The sequence below is a fragment of the Mesoplodon mirus genome (genome assembly GCF_964341445.2).
Source record: "Mesoplodon mirus genome assembly, chromosome: 12".
NCBI lineage: Eukaryota > Metazoa > Chordata > Mammalia > Artiodactyla > Ziphiidae > Mesoplodon > Mesoplodon mirus.
The window spans coordinates 17,532,200-17,550,274 of NC_138988.1; the positions used below are offsets into that span (position 1 = coordinate 17,532,200).

The following is an 18,075-nucleotide window of genomic DNA, read 5'->3' on the forward strand; positions in this document are numbered from 1 at the left end:
GTACTGCAGGAGCTCAAAACTTGAAACCAAATAAAATATGTTGCCCCGGAAAGAGAGCATGTACTCTGGAATTCCAAGTATGAGATGAGTACCTTAGTAACGCCTCCAGCTGGGGGGCTCTGGGATGGTTCTAGAAGCCCCGCCCAGGCAGAACTGACTTGATCTTACCTTCGGTTCCCTGTGAGCATGGAGTTCCCAGCACATGGCTCTGCCCTCCGTGAAATGAGAGGAAAGTGAATTTAAAGAGAATTACCCAAAGTGTATATTTCCATATCAGTTCTGGAGAGCTCTGTGTGGCAGACATTTTGTGGTCTCTTGGGGGAAAATAACAAATGATTGTTATCACGTTGCTGGCAAAGAAAAGTGTCTGTTGCTTAGGTATTAGTCCACCTCCTACCACGCCTCTGCTTGAGACCCCACTACCAATCTACCATATCAGCTATGTCTTTGTTTTAGTCCTATGTTCCACCCTTATCCCAGAAGTGTATATATGTGGGATGATGGTTGGAGATTAAGGATTCATTCTGTAGCCCTGAGGCCCTTTGTCCTTTTCACATGGGAATCAGACTCACCACAGTGGCCTCAGCTGCAGCCGTGTTCCAACCAGCCAAGCCAGCTGGCCTGTAAACACATGGCAGCTCATTTCTTACATACACCAGTAGAGATCCGATTGTGTTAGGCTCTCACAGTTTTCTCCCTGTGTTCGCTGTTTATTCTAGCAATGGATTCCTGTTACTTATGAGAACTGACTTCCCAGTAAACAACGTGAGCAGAGTTATCTTTAAATCTGTGTTTACAGGGCCGTGTGTGTGACGAGAAGCCAGTGGGTCTGGGGGATTCAGTAGTGGGAAAGCGGATGACCTCATGTGATATTAAAAGACGATGGTGTGAGTGAGAGTTACCTGGCATCGGCAGGCGGGTCACTGTTTTAAGAAAGGGGAAGCCCTGCTTTAACACACGTGGGCGGATGTGCTGGGGAGGAAGGCTCTTTACCTACCTTGTCAAGTTGCGTATAGACAGGGAGTTGGCAGTTGAGCCCCTTTCTGAAACCGGTTTTGCTTTGGTGTTTTTCTCCTCTTCATTTACTCCTTAGTGACCCCGTTTCGCACATCCGTGCACCATGACCGAAGTGACAGACTTTGGTCCCTGTTGGATTAATCAGTGTGCTCTTTGATCCATGGCATGTGTTCCCCGTAGACACTGAAAGTCAGCATATTCAGCATTTATGATCTGGCGGTTCAGAGTTGTTAACTGGGCTGAGGGTCTGGCTTGGATATTTGTAGCCAAGATGCTCCTCTCCTTCTAGGTCTTTCTCTTTCCCACATAGCTACTCCCCACAACACAAATAGGGGCTGTACCAGTCATTCCTTAGCAGTCAAAATTTGAGAGCAATTTTTTTTCTTTACGGCGCTTGCCCTGAAAGATACCATTAATTACTTTACTGCCTGTGGAACTGAGCCACTTTCGGTGTCCCTAGAGCCTGCCCCCCACCCGAAGGAGTATTTGCAGCTCCAGGAAACACAGCTCAGGATGTCGCCTGGCAAACAGTCCACTGACACTGTGCCTTGACTTTGGAAGTGAGATGTCAAGACTTTCCCTGACTTGATACTGGATTTCTCCAGGGTGGAGTTCACAGGTCAGGCTTGGCAGTCCTGGTGGGTTTTCCCAATGGTCTCAACTCCACGTGGGTGGGAGTGAATCTGGAGTGTGTCAGCTTTTTTGTTGTTGTTTTTTCAAGGGCACGAGAAATGTTCCAAGTCATCTTAGAAATAATTAGCGGGGGCTTCCCTGGTGGCGCAGTGGTTGAGAGTCCGCCTGCCGACGCAGGGGACACGGGTTCATGCCCCAGTCCGGGAAGATCCCACATGCCACGGAGCGGCTGGGCCCGTGAGCCATGGCCGCTGAGCCTGCGCGTCCGGAGCCTGTGCTCCACAACAGGAGAGGCCACAACAGTGAGAGGCCCGCGTACCGAACAAAAAAAAAAAGAAAAGAAAAAAAGAAATAATTAGCAAGGGCAAGTACATTTCTGACCGTTAATTCTGATGGTCTCATCCAGAGGGGCTGAAAGAACTGAGGGTCCTGCTGGGCCAGCCTTTCTTCTTTGGCTTTTTTAGTTCTCATCTTTCACAGGTGGGCGTGACCCAGCCAGAACAATCTTGGTGCCGTGCAGTGGTTTTCATCCTTCTCCTACCCTAGTTAGCAGAAATACCTGAGTGCCTTCTGGAATGTGAGCTTATGTCCTAAACCAGCTTGACCATGTGTTTCTTCTCAATCTGGAAAACCCACAAGTCATTTGGAATGTATACATTTATTTACTAGGAGGAGGCTATTCTTTTATTAAAATGTATTCATTGTATATGTGGCATGTCCTCATCCCCTCCCCCCCCCAAAAAAAGGAAATGAACTGTGTCTGATTACATGCTAGGCCTCAATATCTGTTGGTCGAATGGATCAGCTTGAGTCTAGCTGTTCCACGCCATTTGTATTCCATATGTGCGTGAATCATGATCCCAATATGTGCATTCATTAGCAGGGTCACCCATGTTTAATGGGAATTGAGATAGCTTAGTGGTAAGTTTAGCAAGGGCTGAAGAAGGTTTAACAAGGTCTAAGCGTAAAGAAGAATGCCTACGGAGAAGGCTGACGGGATTCGTGGCATCTCAGTACAGGATAGAGTAATGTAGGATGGATTACACCCTGAGAGGCAAGGCTCAAATTAGAATTTGGGAAATAGTTTCTAAAAGCCAATGCTGTTAGAACTCGCTCTGGAACTGAGTTGAATTATATTCTTCCTTTGGAGGCCTTTAACAAACTGTGAATCGAGAGTAAAAGGAAAAGCCTGGCCAGTCCAGTGTCTCTGAAGGACCCTTCTTCATGTCACCATCTTCCAAAGAAGCAACCCACAGGGTGTCCTGCATGGCTGTTGGTGGCTGGGAGTGTGAACCCAACTCAGACACTGTCTGGGATGCTGGTTTTATTTTTTTAAGCCAACTGCCTTTTCCACAAAAAGCATGTAGGTAGAACATGAACTTCTTACACACTAGGCTAAAACATTTTTTATATATTCTTTTTCATACTCCTTTCTATTATGGGTAGAATATAGTAGAATAGAAGATAGAATATAGGATATTGATTATAGAATATAGGATATTGAATACAGGATATAGGATATTGAATATAATACCCTGTGCTTTACGGTAGGACCTTGTTATTCATCCATCCTGTATATACTAGTTTGCATCTGTTAATCCCAAGCTCCCAATCCTTCCCTCCCCCTTGGCGACCACAAGTCTGTTCTCTATGTCTGTGAGTCTGTTTCTGTTGCCTAGATAGGTTCATTTGTGTCATATTTTAGATTCCACGTATAAGTGATATCATATGATATTTGTCTTTCTCTTTCTGACTTAACTTCGCTTAGTATGATAATCTCTAGGTCCATCCATGTTGCTGCAAATCACATTATTTCATTTTTTTCTATGGCTGAGGAGTATTCCATGGTATATATGTACCACATCTTCTTTATCCATTGATCGGTTGATGGACATTTAGGTTGTTCCTTGTCTTGGCATCTTGAATAGTGCTGCTATGAACAAAGTGGTGCATGTATCTTTTCGAGTTATAGTTTTGTCTGGGTATATGCCCAGGAGTGGGATTGCTGGATCATATATCAAATCTATTTTTAGTTTTTTGAGGAGCCTCCATCCTGTTCTCCGTAGTGGCTGCACCAATTTACATTCCCATCAACAGTATAAGAGAGTTCCCTTTTCTCCACACCCTCTCCAGCATCTCTTATTTGTAGGCTTTTTAATGATGGCCATTCTGACTGGTGTGAGGTGATACCTCATTGTAGTTTTCATTTGCATTTCTCTAATGATTAGTGATGATGAGCATATTTTCATGTGCCTCTTGGCCATCTGTATGTCTTCTTTGGAGAAATGTCTATTTAGGTCTTCCACCCATTTTTCAATGGTGTTTCAACCCAAGCAAAACATCTTTTAGTCAAGGGAAGTCAGTAGTACAAGGGAATGTATTATTTTGCAGCCTGTGCCATACAAGTAAAAGTCCAGGTTGCCACTTATCATAGTTTAACGAAATGATCGATTCTAGCTTGCTTTGATTAAATTACATATTCAGTTATTTTTGTTTGAAATTAAATGCTTGATTATATTACTGAATGCTATGTAATTTTACGTGCATCCTTCCCTTATCTAACCATGAGGCATGGAGTGTGATTAACAATGTGGCTGCTAGGAGGAAGAAGCAAAATAATTATTTTTTCAGTACACAAGTCCTCATCATGATTCAGAAATCAATGTGCATCCTTGGAGGATCGGCGCTTGCCACGGATTACAGACTCCAGGGTGGCCTTCCCTCATTTCCCTATGAATATAAGACCTGGGGACTGAGGCTGGCCAGGCAGGTTTTTATTTCTTTCTTTTTTAAAGACTCACGTTTAACTACAACCACTGGGACCTAAATCAGAGCATCCCGTGCCCAAATATGAATATTCATCAGACGCCAAGCCAGGGAGTTCCTCTTGGAGTTTGACAGTTTAAAGGATCAGTTAGTTAATTAGAAGGTGACACGGCATGCCGGGTCCCAAGGCTCTGACCTGCCTTCTGTTTCCTCTTTTTATTTTCCTTTTGACAAGTTGGATTACATCATTACTTGTAGTTTCACTTGTTAGCCCCGCCATGAATTGAGAATATTCTCAGCTGTAATTATCCGTGATTTCTTCCCCAGTCTCTCAAAGACCAGGCTTTAAATGAAACTCAAAGAAACATACAAACATTCGAGGTTCAAAGGCCCGTGAAAATCAGCCTTCCAGCCAGGCACACCACACACCAGCCGCAACACAGCGAGAAAACCAAGGGTCTTCACAGCATTGGAAATCGGGTCGTGGTCGTCATGGTGATTGTTTTAAAATAGAAAAACCCTGTTCTGACTTTGGTGCTGCGGGTGTGGATGTATCCTTCCAGGTGTTTCCGTGGCTTCTCTGGCTTGAGGTATTAGCTATTGTGAATGCCTCCGGGGGTGGCTGTGAATTATACCGGCCTGTGTTTCTTGCCTGCCCCTGGTGGCTAGAACAAAGCAGAGAATCGTGAACTGGTTTCCTTCTGAAGAAGAGACTGGCAGACTATGCAAACCATTTCGCGGGGTGAACCCTCAAACTAGGTAACTATTTACTAAGCCATGACATTTGTGAACTGCAGCTATTTCCTTCTGAAACCATAAGCATGTTTGCTACTCAGGCCACGGAGGTCACTCCTAGAAAGAAATAAGAGCATGTGATGATCATAAGTGACTGGTTTGTCTCTGTTGTTGCATCCACCCTTCCCCACAATCAGGGTGTTTATCGTATGATTCAGGGACCACCTACATGAAATACAAGGGTGCCAAGGTCTACTGAATGGGTAGGGATTAGGAATCTGCATTTAACAAACACGAACCTCTCACTTCCCTAGAGGCGGGGATTCTGATGCACCCCGAAGTCTGAGTAATTCTGTTCTAAATGTTTTGGGAGATTTTCCTTGCCATGATATTGCTCTTTTGCAAAGCTTCCTTTTATGTAAAGTTTGCATGTGGTCCATAGAGGAGCTTAATTCCCAGGAGGGAAAACAAGACTCAGATCAGTGTTCAGCTCTTCAAGGGAAGCTTTTTCTGGTGCCCTAAGTAGAAGGAACTCTTTTCTCCCTTTGCCTCACATGCCTCTGAATACATCTGTCAGAGCACATCTAAAGTTGATGGCACCATTTAGTGGACACGTCTGTGGGCACAAGACACTGAGCTACTCAAGAGAAGGAACTAGGGTTTAGCATCATCTCTGGCAGACATTAATAATGAAAATTCAAATAAAAAGAAGCAGAAGAAATCAACTGAGAACTTACCACGAATGCTTTGAGGCAGTCACTCTACTGAGTAACTCATAAAAGCTTTCCCTTTAGTCTTCACAACAGTCCTGTGTGCGTAGATGAGGAAACGGAGGCTTAGGAAGAAACTTGCCAAGTCCCAAGGTCGTGTGCTAAATTAAAGGCGGAGCTGGGATTTGAAATGTGGTAGTCAGAGCCCTGAGCCCTGTCTCCTCACTCTGCTCTGCGCAACCTCACGTGGTAGGTGCATGTTTATAAGTAATGAAAGGGAAGGATATTTTTAGATGAAAGAGGGCATTTCTGCTGTGTTGAACTGCCATTGACAGGAGTACATAGAGAGGCAGGAGGAAGGATATTAAGATCTGTGCTAGATGTTCCAGTGTCAAACTGGAAAGGCTATGGCATTTGAGTGTATCCACCTTTGTTTGTTTGTTTGTTTGTTTGTTTTTTAAATTTATTTATTTTTGGCTGCATTGGGTCTTTGTTGCTGCACTTGGGCTTTCTCTAGTTGTGGTGAGCGGGGCCTACTCTTCATTGTGATGCACGGGCTTCTCATTGCGGTGGCTTGTCTTGTTGCAGAGCATGGGCCCTAGGCGTGCAGGCTTCAGTAGTTGTGGCACGCAGGCTCAGTAGTTGTGGCGCACAGGCTTAGTTGCTCCGCGGTATGTGGGATCTTCCTGGACCAGGGCTTGAAGCCGTGTCCCCTGCATTGGCAGGCAGATTCTTAACCACTGCACCACCAGAGAAGCCTGTATTTGTTTTTTTTGTGTGTGTGTGACATCTTTGTCTGGTTTTGGTATCAGAGTGATGGTGGCCTCATAGAATGAGTTTGGGAGTGTTCCTCCCTCTGCTATATTTTGGGAGAGTTTGAGAAGGATAGGTGTTAGCTCTTTAAATGTTTGATAGAAGTCTTCTGTGAAGCCATCTGGCCATGGGCTTTTGTTTTTTGGAAGATTTTTAATCACAGTTTCAATTTCAATGAATTGAAATTGATTAGTCTGTTCTTGTTTTCTGTTTCTTCCTGGTTCAGTCTCGGAAGGTTGTACTTTTCTAAGAATTTGTCCATTTCTTCCAGGTTGTCCATTTTATTGGCATAGAGTTGCTTGTAGTAATCTCTCATGATCCTTTGTATTTCAGCCTTGTCAGTTGTTACTTTTCCTTTTTCATTTCTAATTCTATTGATTTGAGTCCTCTCCCTTTTTTTCCTGATGAGTCTGGCTAATGGTTTATCAATTTTGTTTATCTTCTCAAAGAACCAGCTTTTAGTTTTATTGATCTTTGCTATCGTTTCCTTCATTTCTTTTTCATTTATTTTTGATCTGATCTTTATGATTTCTTTCCTTCTGCTAACCTTGGGGGTTTTTTGTTCTTTCTCTAATTGACTTAGATGTTCCCCCTTTATTTGTAAGGGAGGAGGAGGAAGGGAAACCAGCACAAGGGGGATCCACGGAGATGAGGAAGATATGCTAACAGGAGGACTAAGGAGGAATTAAGATGGAGTGGATGGTCCACAGGGTCAGACCTTACCAGAGAAGGCAAGGCAGGTGGTGGTGTCTAGGAAAAAGGACCCTAACACAGTGGCCAGAAGGCTGGGGTCACATCCCAGTTGTGCCACTAAGCAGCTGGGTGACCTTGGCCACCGGCCCCTTATCATTTTGGACAGCAGCTTATCCCTAAAGCGGATGGAGGTGCATCTTGGACCGTGGATCTCTATGTCCTCCTGCTTAGATAGTTTGGATCGAGGATGTGCACAAGGTCCTCAGTTGTGACAGTTGAGAGGGTAGTGTGACCCGAGATGGGACAGTTTTAGGGGGGCGCGTTTGGCTGTGGGAGGGAGGGGTGGGGTGCCGACCATCCCACATGGTGTCGAGGTGAGGAAGGAGAACGGGCGTCGTCGGCGGACGCCACCGTCAGGAAGCGCGGCAGTGACCAGGAGGAGGCGGCGGCGGGGCGGAGTCGAGCGTGGCCCCGCCCCCTTTAAAATGTGGACACTTCCCTGGGCCTGGGGAGGGAAGAGACAGACAGCAGGGGCCAGACTGGACAGACTAGACTAGACGGTGGGAGGGGTCCCCGTCTGGGAGGCTGCGGCTGCCAGCACAGAGGGCCCGAGTTCAGAAGCAGAGAGGCCTCCGTTTCCGGCGTAAGCTGGCGGAGAGGAACGTGGAAGGCTACGCGGTTTCTACGGTAGGTGCGGAAGAATACTGTTTCATGCCACGTATTCGAGGTGCCTAGAATGGTCAAATTCATAGAGTCAGAAAATACACTGGTAGATGCCGGGGGCCGGGGGGCGGGGTATGGGAGGGAAGGGGAGTTAGTGTTCGTGGGGACAGAGTTTCGGTTGAGGAAGATGAAACATTCGGGAGACGGATGATGGTGAGGGTTGCACAGCAGCGCGAAGGCGCTTCGTGCCCTGAACTGTACAGTTAAATATGGTTACAATAGCATGTTTTATATTATGTGAGTTCTACCACAATAAGAACAATTTTTTTTTTAAAAAGGTGCGCAAGGTTTGTTTCTCCACCGATGCAAATAATTTGGGGAGAGGAGGTAGCAGAGATAAATACATGGATTGCAAAATGCGTGGATTTGAAGAGGTTGGAAAGAAGCAGGGAAGGTTCAGCCCATGTCGGCGTGAATCCCTCGGGAATCCTGCTGTGCTGTTTTGTGAGCAGAGGGCCCAGCAGGCTGGGAACCCCTGCAGCGGGGAGAGGCAGGGGCTGGGGCTCAGCCCCACCTGGCACCGTCGACGTGGGAAACACTGAAGGCTGGTCCAGATGGCAGGATTCACACACTACTATATATAAAATAGGCAAACAGCAAGGACCTACGGGATAGCACAGGGAACCCTACTCAATATCCTATAATAACCTATGATGGGAAAGATCTGGAAAGGAATACATACCTATATATGTGTGACTGAATCACTTTGCTGGACACTTGAAACTAACACAACAGTGTAAATTAGCTATTCCTCAATTTACAAAAAAAAAGGCGGTAAGATACAGAAAGCTGATCAGCATGGTGCATTACAGTTCAGTACTGGGAAGAAGGAAGTGAGCAGAAAACATGCTCAATCCTCTGTTCTTCTGAGCGCCCTGGTTAACCCTTCTTCCTAAAGTCAGGGAAATTACCAGAAGCAGCCTGGCTTTCGTGTTCTTCTGCAGCTTCCCTGGAATGTGGGCTGTCTGTAGCTACAACGACCAAATAACCTATAAAGAGAGTCAAATAGGACAGTGCGGTATTTTGGAAATATAAATTCATTCTGTTTTTTTAATTCTTAGATTAAGTCCAATGATTCTTATGTTTGTTTGTTTTTTCAGTTAAGATACCAACAGATGATTTTTGTTTTTTTAAGGTCCTTGCAAGATGATATGTATCTGGCCATTCTATTAGTCCTCAGATATCTTTTCCCCTTTAATTTTACCAGTCCATGAATTCCAAGTGATGGAGAAGTATCGTTTTGTAGTGTGCATGGCACGAGTCACAGATTGGCTGGTGTGCAAGTGAGTGAGAGTGGAGTACGGCTTGGTCAAGCAAAGCTTTGAAAGAACACCCACTGCTGACATAACAGTGTATTTGTTCCTTTTCCTATAATAAAATACCTGCCCCAAGGTAGGTCATGGTAGATGGATGCAAAAACAAGATGGGCAGAACTCAGAATGCTGATGGGGACACCTGTACAGTGAAAGGTGCAAAGTGAAAGAAGCTGTTAGTGTTCCTGGCTTCATCCCATAAAATAAATTGTGGTTTCAAAGCACCCACTCACTGGCTTTCTCGTTGATATTACCCAGCACAAGTTTGCCCGTCCCATGGGCAGATCACTGAAAGATGTTGAGGTCCAGCCATCAAAACATTTGGACGCACATTAATGGGTTTTACACCTTTGTATTTCTCCGATATTACTGTTCCACCGCTTCAACAAGCCCACTAATATCAGATATATCCTATCAGGGACTATTTTAAATCACTTCAATTTTCTCTGCCCTTGGGCTCTGCCCATAAGACCAGAAGCCGAAGCATGAGTACTGCCTGTGATCTAGTGTTTTACTTCCCCACCCCCTGCCCCGCCATTTATATTAGAGGGAACTTTATTAGCTTTTGGACACACGTATATCAGTTTTAAAGATTAAGTACAACGTCAATAGTTCTTACCTGGTTCTCAAGTATATTGCGTCGTTATATTTTCCCCTAGAATGTTAAAAAAAGAAAAATTTGTATTGCCATTGGTGAGAGAGCATTTTTCTCTTAAAACCAACCATTGGTCATAATAGTGTTTACTTATTCTCTGAAGTGCTATTTTATATAGAAAGTAAATCCAGGATAGAAGCCTGATAAGTAATTTCAGACTTGATAGCACATGAACCTTATAGGTACAGGTGAATTATGAAGCCTCACTTTGCGATGCTCTTTTTTCCTCAAGTAAGTCTCTTTGTCACAATGACTTGTTTATCTTCGGAGTGATTTTAAAATATTGAACGAGCTTCTGCTTAGTGCCCAAGTCATCCGTCCAGCTCATGCTTCTCCTGTCCTCCACATGCCTTCCGATGCAAACCGTTCAGTAGCCTGTGGCTCAATTACAGGCTATTGGAAAGGACAGTCTGCTGCAGGGGCCTGTCCTGAGTCCTAGAATCTGGCCAGGAATGAAAAAGAGAAGCTGTGTTTCCCAGATCCACTTAGGGCTGCAGTTCCACCTGACATCCGCCAAAGGAAGTACAGAGTAATTTGCCGGTTGGGACACCCAGTGCTGAATTCCGATGTGAGCTCCAACCTGGTGTTACCCTCTTGCCATTTTATACCTTTCCCCCTTCACATCCCAGGCCACTTTCTCAGATGTCACTCTGTTCCAGCACCTCTTTGCTTTCCAGACCACCATTCCCATGGGCTTAACCATTCCTGTCACGCAGCTTCATCTACAGCAGGAAGTGCGTTCGGTCTCCAGCCTGGGTCGTTTCTTCCTAGGTCCGAATCCCCTCCATCTTGCAGCCACCAGCTCAAATCACGCCCGCCCCACAGAGGCTGGAGGAATCACAACAAACCCAGAAGCATGGTCCCAAGGAGCTTTGCTGTAGTTGCCCCAGTGGGGTTATTAGGAGGAATGTGTCTCAGTCTCCTGTCTGTAGTGCTGACTTCCCCTTTGCCCCCTTCACAGTTCAGTGCTGTCTTCCAGAGGAGTTCCCTGAGGACAGAGACAAGGTTTGACCATTTTTCCGTGCTCCCTCGGCTGGTGCGGTGTGGAGCACAGATGCTCGGTAAATGCTCGCTTACTGATTAATCACTATTTATTGGTCATAAAACATGGCAGAGTGTCTGTCTCCAGGACCTTGTAGCTTTCCTCTTAGAAGGAAGAAGCTGGTCACGGTCACCATTCTGTCCCGACCCTCAGGGTAATGTTTGCCAGCTTCAAGCTCAGTGATTGAGAAGACAGACAGACATGCCCCCAAGAAGCTGGCACAGTGCAGGTTGTAGCACATGGCTCTGGCACAGCACCCAGGAACGGGAGAGGAATTTTGATGAGGAAATTGGCGTTGGCCTTAATATGAATGGGATTTGAAGGATGCAGTCCACATTTCGACAAGCAAAGGTTTGTGCTTGTCGAAGGGCATTCTCGTTAGAGCTAACAGTCTCAATAAAAGCATAAATGGAGTGAGGAGATTGGGGATGTCCAAGGGTAGGGGGAGATTGAGAAGGTTGGCAAAACAGACACGGGCAAGGTCACAGGTCACAGTGAGGCTGAAAGTGAGCGCCAAGTGGATGCACATTCCACACAGCGTGGTAAACGTGAGACATCAGAAGAATTTGTGGTATGAGAACGAACCGCTTTTATATTTTGGAATTCATGTGATAATGTCTACTGTAATTTTTTATATCAGTACATAGCCAGTGATAATGGTTTCCCATTTACAGTCAGGATTAGGTTTCACTTTAAGATACAGGTGTTTAGGGCTTCCCTGGTGGCGCAGTGGTTGAGAGTCCGCCTGCCGATGCAGGGGACACGGGTTCATGCCCCGGTCCGGGAAGATCCCACATGCCACGGAGCGGCTGGGCCCGTGGGCCATGGCCGCTGAGCCTGCGCGTCCGGAGCCTGTGCTCCGCAACGGGAGAGGCCACAACAGTGAGAGGCCCGCGTACTGCAAAAAAACAAAACAAAACAAAACAAAAAAAAGATACATGTGTTTAAATAAAACCAATTGAGTAGCTTTAAAGAAAAGTATCAGGTAAATAGTGTTGAGGCTAATATATCAACAATCATGGTAGCTCCCTACGGCTGAAAGTTTGGAACATACAGATGTAGACCCAGGAAGACCCGAGTGGAAAGTTGCTGCAGAAAAGCTACCCAGACCAAGGACTGAAGGAGTGTTGCAGTTTGACAGTGGAGAAGCCATCGGTGAACTTAGAGCAGCTGCAGTCCTGGGGAGGCCCCAAGTCAAGTCCAGGGTGGCTGCTCCATGAGGGCAGGGCTTTTCTGTTTTGTTTATCCCTCAGCCATAGTGCCTGGCTCACAGCAGGCGATTAGTAAGGAGGTAGTGAGTCAGTAGGGGAAGGTATTTTATTTCCACCCATGGCAATGAGTCCTGCAGGTGCATGCCTCCCGCCACCCCTGGGCTAGAGCTGCTGAGACCAGCTTGATTCCCCCGGGAGAGCCAGCCTGGAGGAACAGCGCTTCCCCAAGTGCAGGAGGGAGGTGGGCCGCCCAGCAGCCCGGCCTGTAGTCTCCGCCTGTGGTCTTATACCCAGACTCTTACATTTTATATTTTAAGCCAACAACTGCAGGGACCTGGGCGCCTTGGTGCAACTCCAGCTTAAACTGCCAGCGAGGAGGCCTGGGAGGGAGATGGGGACCACCTACCCATCTCAAGGCGGCAGCCCGGACTCTGCACTTGCCCCATGTTTGTCACATGGGGGTGCAAGGCCCTGGGTGCCAGACCTAGAAAATGTTTCAAAAGATGTAAAAACAACAACAAGAACAACAAAGAAGAAATCTACACATTTAGGTGAAAACACCTGACTTACTGAATCCGCACCTGGTCCAAACTGTTGAAGATGCCGTGCTGGTTCAGCATGCAGTCTGTAACCTCTGACTTAGATTTTTAACTTAATGAGGTCACATCTCCTCTTCTGTCCCTCCAGGGTTTTATAATGTTCATTTGTCCCTTTATGTACTTTTTTTCTGGCCTGTTAGTCTAGTCTTTCCCCTGAATCCCTGAAAACATGCCTGGTGCCATTTTCTTGTGTCCCTCGGCTCCAATTCTGAATGTCTCCCCACTTTCCTCTTCCCGAGGTGTCTTCGTCCTGGCTGTCTGTACTGTCACCTGCTTTCCTTCTCTCTTGTCCAAGTCTCTCTTCACAGCTCAGCCGCCTGGGACGTTAAAGCGTGTGCAGAGCTCCCACCTTCATTCTCCCACATCCTGTCCCGACACCCTCTCTGGTCATTTCTTGTCTCTTCCATCTCCATGTCCACATGTCTCTTTGTCACCTCCATCTCTCCTGCCTGGATTCCCGGCCTCGAATCTTCTTTCTGGCTGTCAGGTCTCACGTCCAGTGGTTGGGTCAGACCCACCAGGGTCTCCTCAAGGCCAAGATAACCCCCAGGGTCGCTGGGAGCCTGGGTGGGTCACAGGGCTACAACATACATCACTTCCGCATGCCTTTCAGAATGAAGCCTCCTTGGGGTCAGATGCTTTCTCACATGGCTTTCAGAGCGAAGCCTCCTTGGAGTAAGATGCTTTCTAGGCATTTCTGGGGTCACAGAGATGACTCACTCAGGAATCCACCCTATAGGAATTTCGAATCTCCTCGGGGAAATAGAGGCACTGGCGCCCCCTAGAAACACACAATGTGCTTTGGGGCTCCAAGGAATAAAAGCATCTCCAGGGGCCTCCCCGGGGCTTCTGTTGAAGTACGGCCCATCGGAGCTGTTTCCCACTGGCTGTCTTCATCCTCAACGCCCACGTTCCAGCCTCCCAGGGGCTGATCCCTGTTGCTCTTGCTGCAGTCGTGTCCGGTGGCCTGTTTCGTGGTTCATTGAGCAGCTCTCGGAGACTGATGCTCGTACACCCACATGGGGTTTGAGCAGCAGCCATGGCCAGGCTGCTCTCAGCCCGCCTTCTCTTCCACCCACCCCACCCCCGCGGGGCCCAGCGTGTGCTTTCTCTCCACATGGCTCCCAGTAGAAGCAATGAGTTATCCATCTCCAGCACCCAGCACCTCATCAGGTACCTGGAACCCAGGACAGCAGCACCTCCATCCATTTGGCAAGGGAAGATACCCTTTCATTGTTTAAAAATAAGATTGGAGGTCCTGAGCAGATGTTCTGAGTTTAGGTAGCTTTTCAGAAATAAAATGGCACTCGTTAGCTGCTCTGATACATTCTTTCGACTCATCTGACATTTTTCTATGTGTTCTGACCTCTTTGAAGTTGCTTTTTCTCTTTCCTATGATGATGTGGTTTCCATCCACACTTGGCTTTCTAGCAATTCTTACTTTTTGTTCAAGAATCAGTACAAGAAGTCACTGAATGGGGTTCAGACAAGCTGTAGAAAAGTCACCTTGACAAAGACAAGGGTTAACTAGAATTTACTAACCCGTTTCCTCAACAGATTGTAACTTTGAATCTCTGGCCATGACTAGTAGGGGGGCTTGTAGGAGCAATTTTTGTCCCGAAGGTGCTGTCTTAGTTCCTTTGGGCTGCTATAACAAAGTGGCATAGACTCTGTGGCTTATAAATAGCAGACATTTATTGCTCACGGTTCTGGAGGCTGGAAGTCCAAGATCAGGGTGCCAGCATGATGGGTGAGGGCTTGCTTCTAGGTCACAGACTTTGAGTTGTATCATCACGTGGTGCAAGGGACTGGGATCTCTGTGGAGTGGCTTTTATCTGGGCACCAATCCCATTCAGGAGGGCTCCACCCTCATGATCTAAACCTCTCCCCAAAGCCCCACCTCCCAATGCCATCACATGAGGGCATTAGGATTTTAACATATGACTTTTGGGGGCACACAAACATTCAGACCCTAGCAGACATAAAAAGTGCTTTTTCCAGGTTTACGACCTTGATCTTGAGGGTAAGAACAGGCTTCTTTGTCCATTTGGGTCACTGCTATATTCTCAGAATCCAGGAAAGTGCCAGGTACAGAGCGGGCGCTCCATAAATACCCAATGCTGTATTGATTCATTATTGAGCATCTCTGGTTGGGGGAGGGTGGTGGACACATATAGCTGGATTAGGCCTGGGCCTTGCACTGGAATAGCCCTCTCCAGGGAGGAGGAGGGGGATGCAGACCCAGAAGGACCACGCAGGGTGAAGCATCCGTAAGGAGGCAGCAGAAGTGCAGTGAGCACTGAGGAGGGTCCCTGTCGCTGGTGGGGAGAGGTGGGGAGATTCCAGGGGCATGTCGAAGGTGATGGAGTTGGGCGGTCCAGGTCAGGGACCCGGAAGGTGCACAGTCATAGAGGCGTGAAGGAACCTAATGCAGGAAGTGCTGCTGGACAGCAGAGAAGACAGAGGAAGTTGGGGCAGTGCAAGAAGGCCAGAGCCACACGCGCGGGGCTTGGATTGTGTCTTGAGGGCAGTGAGTTTATCAGCTGTGTGTGTGTGTGTGCGTGTGTGTGTGTGTGTGTGCGTGCGAGAGACAGAGAGAGAGAGAGTATCCTAGCCACAGTACATGGTAGGAATTGTAGTGAGAGTGAGGTTCAAACCAGGAGGAAGCCAAGTTAGTGAATCCGTATCATCTGGCAGAAAGCTGAAAAGAGTCCAAAGCAAGGCAGAGCCAGCAGGCAGGTCTCTCAGAGACGGGGCGGGGGGGAGATGGGATTTATTCCTCGACTGGCTGGGGCTGGCCCCGAAGGGGCTCCATCGCTCCATATGGTCTTGTTTTCTCCTGGGCCCCGTCGTCCCTCCTCTTTTTTGTCATGGCTCTTCCCAGAAGAACATAGAGTTCGGCTGAAAGTCTGTAGTTGGATGAGACCCCTGCTTATCATACAGTGGGAAAAACAAGAAGGCCATCTTACAGGTGTCAGACGAATAGACGCCCCAGTCTGTGTGCTGAAAATGATATGCTTGAATTAGTTGGATGGGTCCTCAGTTAAGCGAACGTGAGTTGATGTCTCCATCCGCTGCCTCTTGCAGCATCCCTGATGACTTATGGAAGTTCAAAGGACGATTGTAAAGGATATTCCCCGGTCCCCGTCAGCCCCCACTGTATGTGTCTCTTCTGTCCGTCTGTCTCGGTGTGTTTTCGTCAGTGACCCTGCTTTGCATTGTAGTTTTCCTTTACACAAAGGCAGGAAGAAGCGGGCGTCAGTTGGTGCAGAGAGGGGAGGGTGCCGTGTGCGCTGGTGAACCTACGAAGCACCTTCCAGTGGTGTGATAACTAACTTGGAAAGGATGTTCAGCATCTTCGGCGAACCGTGTGCGCCTTTGGGCAGCCAGTAGTTTTCATTTTTACTGGGACAGCTGTTCTCTCAAAAACAGTTCTGTTGTAAATGACTTCCTGTCGCTCACAGACTTTCTGTGCCTTTTGGATCCATGGCCTGAAATGCCTTGTGTATGGCCCAATATAGGTGAACCTCCCTTCACACAATTGTATTTCTTACATACTCTGCGAAAGCAACATTTTGAAAGCGAAACCGTATTCTTTTTTTTTTTTTTTTTTTTTTTGCTGTATGCGGGCCTCTCACTGTTGTGGCCTCTCCTGTTGCGGAGCACAGGCTCCGGACGCGCAGGCTCAGCGGCCATGGCTCACGGGCCCAGCCGCTCCGCGGCATGTGGGATCTTCCCGGACCGGGGCATGAACCCGTGTCCCCTGCATCGGCAGGCGGACCCTCAACCACTGCGCCACCAGGAAAGCCCCCGAAACCATATTCTTGATGCCTTAGATGATTTTCCAAAGTAAAGGGTAGTTTTAAGGCAGATTATCACAAGAAAGTCTTGTTTTGACTGTAATGGGTACATGAGTGTTTTGCATTGTTGATTCCAGATAATACCAATTAATTCCAATTAATGAATCCAAATAATTCCAATTAATCACAAGTGGGTGGAAAACCAACCATGAATTGAGTTTGCACGAGTAATTTCTCTACTCCTCCTCTTCCCCCCAAGCAAGAGGCTCTAAGACACCCAGCTCGTGGACGTGTCCTTCTAAAGCGACCTTCTCAGAGTGTGACCCAGGTACCACTGAGGGTCCTTGAGGTCAAAACTATTTTCATAAGAATACCAAGGTATTATTTTCCTCTTTCTTTCACTCTCATCCCTTTATGAGTGTACAGTACTGTGGAGTTTTCTAGAAGCTCCTCTATGACCCGGTATCAGAAAGGACTAAATGCAGAAAGCACTGTGAAAGGCCAGCTGTCTTCAATCTAGTGAGACATGAAGAGTTTTGCGAAAATGTAAAACAGTGCCATTCTTCTCAAAAAATGTTTTTGTTTTGGAAAATATGGTAACTTTTCCAAAAATGTTGTTTATATTAATCTGTAATGGATTTGTTATTGCTCTTTTAAATGAATTAGGGAATAAATATTTTAAAATTTCTTATTGCCTCTAACAGGCTACACTGCAGTAGACATAACCCACATAAACAAACAATGGCCCTTTGGGGAGGGTGTCAGTGATTTTTTAAGAGTGTGAAGGGTTTGTAAGCCCCCAAAGTTTGAGAAACACCGCTCTGAAGTACAGGGCATTATTCAGTAAAACTCGCCTGGCTTGTGGTTGAGATGTGAACGTTTTCTAAGCAAGAGGAGAAGGATTGGCAGAAGTTCCCCATCCACCTAGCCAGGGCCCATTTCTACACTGATTTGGGGATGTACAGTGAAACGACGAGAAAAGCTAACTGTGAAACACAAAAACTTGCCAAAAAAAAAAATAATTCGAAGGCCTACAGCATTGGGGGAGGAAAAGTAACCGTGATTCCCTCAAGGGGACCCAAGCACGCTGTTTTCCTCTGCATGGGGTACTTGTGGTTTGCGCTCTAACTGAAAGTTATCAAGACCGCTGGGCCAACCTTATCTATTCATTGAGCCACAGAGTATGTGTTCTGCGAGCACCTTCACAGGGCTGGACTGTGGTGGAAATTCAGACCCGGTCCCTGCTCTCAGGATGCTGAAATTCCTAGCCAGGGAGACTCAGTTGGCAAATCAGCATGCATGGACAGGATCATTCATTATTTTGAAGAGTGACGCAAAGGAAATGAATGGGTTGAAATGATACAG

The 18,075-nt window shown here is 46.8% G+C and overlaps 1 protein-coding gene across 2 annotated transcripts in view; it reads left to right on the plus strand.

Annotated features, from left to right (window-relative positions):
- The window catches only part of PDZRN3 (PDZ domain containing ring finger 3), a 256,435-nt gene that overhangs the window by 174,452 nt on the left and 63,908 nt on the right, over positions 1-18,075 (plus strand). The window lies entirely within an intron of this gene.